General features: G+C 49.3%; 1 long non-coding RNA gene across 1 annotated transcript; it reads right to left on the minus strand.

Moving 5' to 3' along the window:
- Positions 1–5,509: 5,509 nt before the first annotated feature.
- LOC130110766 (uncharacterized) lies at positions 5,510–6,869 on the minus strand. The gene is made up of 3 exons (XR_008810063.1): positions 6,830–6,869; positions 6,674–6,737; positions 5,510–6,087 (listed from the first exon to the last, which is right to left on the minus strand). It is a non-coding gene; the product is annotated as an uncharacterized LOC130110766 (long non-coding RNA).
- Positions 6,870–7,357: the final 488 nt, after the last annotated feature.

A 7,357-nucleotide genomic window follows, 5' to 3' on the forward strand; every position in this document is an offset into this window, starting at 1 on the left:
CCTCTCCTCAATCCTGCTGTGAAATCTGTCATCCAACCACTGCGCCGCATCCCGTTGGCTCTCCGTGATGGGGTCTCCGCCGAGCTGCAACAACTGCTGGAAGCTGGCATCATTGAACCGGTGGATGCATCACCTTGGGTCTCAAACCTCGTGGTGGCTAAGAAGAAGTCGGGGGGGCCTGCGTGTCTGCGTCGATCTACGTGCAGTAAATAAGGCAGTGGTCCCTGATAAGTATCCACTGCCCACCTCAGAAGAACTCACTGCTCAGTTCTATGGCTCTGAGGTGTTCTCCAAGCTCGACCTCAAACAGGGGTACTTACAGGTGCCCCTCCACCCCAGCAGCCGAAACCTCACAGCCTTTGTGACACATGCAGGAGTGTTTCGCTACACCAGGATGCCTTTCAGTCTCAGCTCCCCCCCTAGCTGCTTCCAGAAAATCATGGTCTCCGTGCTGGCTGGCATACTGGGCATGGCCATTTATCTGGACGATATAGTGGTACACGGGCCCACCAGTGAAATCCACGACAAGCGCCTCAACATGGTCTTCGCAGCCCTGTCCAAGCACAAGCTAACTCTCAATGCTGAGAAATGTGTCCTCTCTGTGCCAGCCATCGACTTCGTGGGGTTCTGGCTGTCAGCGAGCGGTGTAACTCCACTACAATCCAACGTGGACGCCATTCAGGCCATCCCTGAGCCCAGCTCGGCCGCCCAGGTCGCCTCCTTCCTGGGTATGACAAGTTACTACCTGAGGTTTCTTCCCCAGTACTCTGCGACCACAGCCCCCCTGCGCCAGCTGCTGCGTGAGGACGAGCCATGGGTGTGGTCAAAGGCATGCAGTGACGCTGTGCGTGATCTCAAGACTCAACTGACTTCACCACCAGTGCTGGCTCACTTCGACATCTCCAGCTCCACCTTTGTGACCTGTGACGCATCAGCCAAAGCGATAGGGGCTGTGCTGTCTCAAACCCAGAACGGTGTGGAGAAGCCCATCGCCTTCGCCTCCCGTGCCCTCAACCTGACTGAGCAGCGGTACTCCGTGGGTGAGCGTGAGGCGTTAGCCTGTATCTGGGCTTGTGAAAGGTGGCACCTCTACCTCTATGGCCGCTCCTTCACCCTCAGGACAGATCACCAGGCCCTGACAGCGCTGCTGTCCACATCTGGGACAGGCCACAAACCCCTGAGGCTGCACCGCTGGTCTGACCGCCTCCGCCAGTACAACTTCAGCCTGCAGTTCACCCCAGGCAGAGACAATGTTGTCGCCGACCTGCTCTCTCGCTCTGTCTCCACCCCAGCTCCACAGACGGACACTGACTGTGTGGAAAAGGACATTGTCCAAATGCTACACACACCCCTCCAGGCCACTGTCTCTCTGCAGGAGCTGAGGGCAGCCTCCGAACAGGACCCTGTCCTCTCCCAGCTCCGCACCTACATCCAGAACGGCTGGCCTCACAAGGTCACAGAGGAGCTGGCTGCGTTCGCCCGAGTCAGACAGGAGCTCTCCTGCTGGAACGACACCTGCGTGGCACGTGGGTTTTGCACAGTGGTCCCAGCTGCTCTCCGTGCACGTGTTTTGAATATGGCGCATAAAGGCCACCTGGGCATTGTGAAACTGAAACAGCGCTGCCGAGACCTGGTGTGGTGGCCGGGGATAGATAGAGATATTGAGGCTCTGGTGAAGGACTGTTCTGCCTGCCTTGTGAGTGGCAAGACTGGCCACCAGGCTCCCCCACCCCTGCAACCTCTCGCCTGGCCCTCTCAGCCCTGGGAACACCTGCAGTTGGACATTTGTGGTGAGATCCATGGAGTTCCCCACCACCAACGCTTCATGGTGGTCACCTACGATCTACACTCAAAATGGTCTGAACTCACCACTTCCGGCACTGTGACCTCACAGATCATCATCGACTTCCTGGACTCTCTTTTCTCTTGCTGGGGCCTCCCAAAGACCATCACCACTGACAACGGCCCTCAGCTGGTCTCTGCTGAGTTCACTGCTTATCTCGAAAGCAAGGGCATCCGTCATATACGCACTGCGTACTACCACCCCCAGGCCAATGGCGGCGTTGAACGTTTTCACCAGTCACTGAAGAACGGCCTCAGAGCACACATGGCCCAAGGGTGCTGTTTCACGCAGGCCATCCGTCACACTCTGCTGCACTATCGGGCCACACAGCACTAGACCACAGGCGTCTCCCCAGCCTCTCTCATGCTAGGCCGGGAACTGTGCATGCCCCTTGACAGGCTCCGCCCCTCCACACCTCAGGCACCTCCCTCTGGGGTCAGAGCCTCAGTCACTCGTCAGCAGACGCGGATGAAGCAACGGTTTGACCAGTCAAAATAAACCAGGGTGCCAGACATCAATGTGTCAGACAGGGTCAGGGTCTCCAGGCCCCACAGGGACAATAAAATGGCTTCATACTGGTTCTCTCCTCTCCAAGTCACCCGTCAGCTGGGCCCAGCCACTTACCTCCTCAGCGATGGCACTCGGTGGCACTCCAGTCATCTACGGAAAGTGTCAGCTCCGCCACACACAGCTGGTGACACAACCTTAGCCATTCCCTCAGCATGGCGAGACGCCCCGGGGCTTCATGGAGCTCCTACACGGGCCCCAGACATTCCTGGGCCTCAGCTCCCCCTGCCTTCTCCCTCCCCACCTCGGCCTGCCCAGCCTCAGGCCGCCCCGCAACCTGTTCGCACACGTTTACGCCCTGGCCACCTAGAGGACTTTCTGTCAACCTTTCATGTTTGAAATCCTGCCGGGGGGGGGGGGAATGTTATGTCTGCACACATCGACAGTGCTGCATTTGATTTGGTGCTGCTCTATTGTGCTGGGATCGATTGGTGATGCCTGCGGGCTCTGGGTTGTTTGATCGGGTCTGCCTTTGATGCTGTGTCAGTCTAAATAAAGAATGCCACGGAGAGGTTGTGTCGAGCGACAGCGCTGTGTCCTGACGTGATTTCTAAATACAATAGCCACTGCTTTGTGGGAGCAGCATGCGCCCGCCTGCCAGTCCTACCGAACCTTCGTGGAGGAGCTGCGCCGAGTTTCGACCACGCTGTGATAGGGCAAGAGGCAGCCAAGCCTCCTTGGGTTACTCACATTTTGACTATTTGGTGATGTAGTTCATGTTAAAAGGTCCAACCAATTCTGAACAGCCAAATGTGCCGGGTACCCCCAGAGGCAGAGACAAGGAAACAAATATAAGGGTTTTATTAATAAAATAAGTCCCTATCTAAACATATGCTAGTGTGCAGTGTGTGGGTGCCTGGACAGAATGTAAATGGGGTGCGTGCTACGCTACGTGGCTGTGTGGAGAGCTACCGTCTAACGTGCGTAAAGCCATGTGTGGTGCGTAATGTAAATGGAGTGAGCGCTGTAAATGTGCGTGCGAACCTAGCCGAATCGAAATCCTGGGAGAATGTCCGAGTAGGGGTCCGGGGTCGTGGGCGTTGGAGGGAATCCGTCTGAGTGGGAGAGGAGGTCCAGAGTGGCGGGGGCGCAGGGAGTGGGGGGTAAGGGTCCTGAAGAGGGGTTGGGGTCCTGGAGAGGTTGGGGGTGAGATGGAGGCGAGGAGCTCTGAGGTATCGAGGGTGGGAGCATACGTGGAGATGGGAGACACTGCGTTTGGAGTGGAGGGAGCCTGGAAGAGAACCGAGGAGACAGCAGGGTAGATTGGCACCGACAGGAAATGAAGCAAACTTAGAGACACTGGTTAAGTTCTAGGAAACGCGAAGAGGCTCTTCAGCAGACTAGACTGGCCGCACAGCTGTCAACGTCTGTCTTCAGCAGCCTTAAGTAGAGCTATGCCCAGATGGTAATTGGGTACAGCTGGCCTGATGGAAATTGCCAACACCTGCTGCCGAAGGAGACGCCGGGTCCAACCTCAACGGTGACGTGCTGAGTGGGACTGGGAAAGTGACTGTGACTGGAATGCGCGTGGGGGCACAACAGTTCAGCCACCTGGTCTTTCCCTCTCCAAATATGATGACCATTAGAGTGAGCAATAAGCATTCTTAACTTACAGGCTATTATGCCACCTCTCCCCCATTCAGAATGACCTAATTTGGTTGTTTCAGAGAAGGGGTATGTCTAAAGAAATCTCATGTGCAATATAGCTCTACTGGATATCTCCATACAGCCACTGGTTATTGTTCAATAGCATCCTAGACAGTTCAGTAATGGTGTATTTGATAGGGATTTGTGTTTTTCTGATAAATGAGAGAAAAGTAAAGGAGGCCTCTTTTCCTGTCACCACAAAAGTACAATTTCCGCCTACACTAGAGCTATGTTTACAGGACTATATTTCAGTATATTTTTTAGGTAAATTACATTACGACTCTTTGGTGACGTAGGGCAGACACCTGATTCATACCTCAGCAAATTTGATGAAGAGTGAGCATTCACAAGTGATGAGCTTTTTTTGTCACTTTTCCCCAACTCGGACTGGCCTAATTTCGCTCTTTTTCAGGAATAGCCAAAAAAACAAAAAAACAAAATTTCCCCCAAAATAAAAGTTTACAACAATCCATTTCATTAATGGGAGACACAGAAAATAAAAAAACAAACAAAAACAAAACATCATCGTTGTGTTTTGTTCTACCTCGGGTAGGGGTATCTCAAAAACTAAGGCCTTTTTTGAGGACTTTGCTGCTAGACTAGTTCAGTGACCCTGTGAGTCAAGTCAAGTCAAGTCAATTTTATTGGTATAGCCCAATATCACAAATTACAAATTTGCCTCAAGGGGGTTTACAGCAACACAACATCCTGTCCTTAGACCCTTGCACCAGATAAGGAACAACTCCCTAAAAAAAAAACCCTTTAACAGGGAGAAAAAATAGGAAGAATCCCCAGGGAGAGCAACAGAGGAGGGATCTCTCTCCCAAGACGGATAACGGTCAATGGATTTTGTGTTTACACAATTTACAGAATACAACATTGAAAGAGGATAACAGAATTCTAAAATATATGAAGAATATGATGCGCAGGATGCCACGCAGTGTCCAGACGCCACCGGAATAGCCCAGCACCCAAGCCACGCGACCAGCATCACCATGCAAAAACAAAAAGAAATAAAGTCACACATCTTAGTAAGAGAAGGATATAACATTGAAACAGGATAACAAAATTATATGGATTAATAAGATATACATAAAAAGAAAATGTGATGAGGGGGATGCAGCGCTGCATCTAGGTGGTGACCACCATCACCTCGGAGACCTGGGAGGAGGAGCGACTACACGTGCACACAAGGGAGAGACTCACATGACACCATTCACACACAGAAAGAGAGAAAGGAGAAGACATCATTCTGAGAAAGAAAAGATGTGAGAGAAGAGAACAGTTTGCAATAGTCATTAGTCATAATCAATCAAGTCATTAAGTGAGGGCAAATTGTCTGCTTTATATTCATAAATGATGTTTGCTTGCTTTTAATCTTTGACCATGTATGATTTATGCTACGTTTAAATTTAGTCTATATAGCTTAGACAGAAGCTTAAAGCACATGTGTAGCAGAACAAAGGTAGCATTATAAAGTGTCTTCTCTGTATGAACATGGGAAGCTCATATGAGTGTAACAAGGTCTGAAGAAACAGCCCTGGAGAATTACGAGCTGGAAGAAAAGGATGAGAGGAGACCTGACCTATTGACTCTTTGAATAATATGCAAGTTTTGCTATCCATCAGGATGACAGTCCAGAAATAAACATAAACTTCTTCTTCCAAAGAGGATTACAGAGAAACTCTGGGTACATACCACTGTGCCCACAACCAAAACTTATTTACAATAAGCATCACTCAGCTGATTAGGAAGCCATCTGGCCGCCTTCCGTTGAAGGTTTCATGGGCGCACCCAACTGGGAGGAGACCTGGGGTAGACCCAGAACTCACTGGAGGGACTACATGTCCAGTCTGGCCTGGGAATGCCTTGGGATACCTCAGGAGGAGCTGGAGGGCGTTGCTGGGGAGAGGGGTGTCTGGAGTGCCCTATTTAGCTTGCTGCAGGTATAACATAGGTCGTGCTGCCACCGCGACCCGACCCCGGAGAAGCGGCTGATGACGAATGAATGAATGCCTCAGCAGGTTTAGCTGCAAGGTATGAAGGGAGTGCGCTCTGAGATCAGGGTACGCTCTTAGTATCTATGCTTTGTGTGTCGGTTCATGAACATATTAAAGTGTGACAAAACTGTAAGAGATATTTGTCTAGCTCCTCATCTATTGTCAGAGTGGAATTAAATAATTGCCACGACAGACCCACAAAGGTTTTTGGCTTCAATGCATTATAGTATTAAAATATATAAAAAAATAGTCCCAGTAATGCTGGACCTGACTACACATGTTCTGGGACATTGTTTGTGTTTTTAATTGTAACCCGTGGAAATAGGTACACACAGGACACAATCACTACTTTTGGGCTTCTTTATTTATTTTTTGTGTTATCGCTCTAAATTGAATTGAGTAATTAAGTTCCGACTTTATAGTTTAGGCAGAAAGATTTAATGAAAAATAAATAATAAAAAAAAAAACTCAAAAACAAATCAAAATACGGCAGTGAGCTTATCACTAAAAGATAACACAAAGATGTACACAATAAACATACATGCCCTCTAACCCCACTAGCAACAATGAAAAATGTGAGAATTCAACTCAACAGTAATACTTAAAGCACACTCACGTTCCATTTCCCTTCACAGGGACCTCCAAGTTGAGCTTCTGGCTTTGTTCAAAAATCCCAATAGCTACATGAAATAAAGATACATTTATAGAAACATTTGCTCAACTTAACTAAATGCATAATTAGCTAACGAGGCTCTACTGTAGGCTCGGTTACCTTGCTAATCACGTTTGGACTTCCTCAGACAATCTGTACATCCCACGACATTCATCGCGCTATTTGCACCTTAAAACAAAACATCAGTCAAACTACTGTAGATAAATGCAATGCTGTGATGTTTAATAAAGATGATTACAACGTATTGATTGGAATAAGGGATATAAGGATAGATTAATCATCGGGAAATCATATGCATAAAGAACAAGGCTTGCTACAAGGACATGAGGGGCTATAGGGGCAGTGGAAAAGTATTGAGTATGTCAGCAGACAGAGAAATGCAGAGTAAGCCATAGGAAGAGAAGTGGGTGACAATAACAGGATAAGATGCCCCAAGAGGAAGATTGTGTCTATCCCCATAGAAGGTAAAAGACTGAGGGGCACTGAGGGGCACTAACCGTTAGAAGGAAGCGGCTACAATAATGTCTGAGTAGTAAGAGGAACAACAAGGGTGCTGTTGCCCTGGGGGGAGTAGATACAGGATGTGCTGTGCTCTGTGGTTTCAGAAACAGGAACAGGATCTCACGA

The sequence above is a fragment of the Lampris incognitus genome, chromosome 3 (genome assembly GCF_029633865.1).
Source record: "Lampris incognitus isolate fLamInc1 chromosome 3, fLamInc1.hap2, whole genome shotgun sequence".
NCBI lineage: Eukaryota > Metazoa > Chordata > Actinopteri > Lampriformes > Lampridae > Lampris > Lampris incognitus.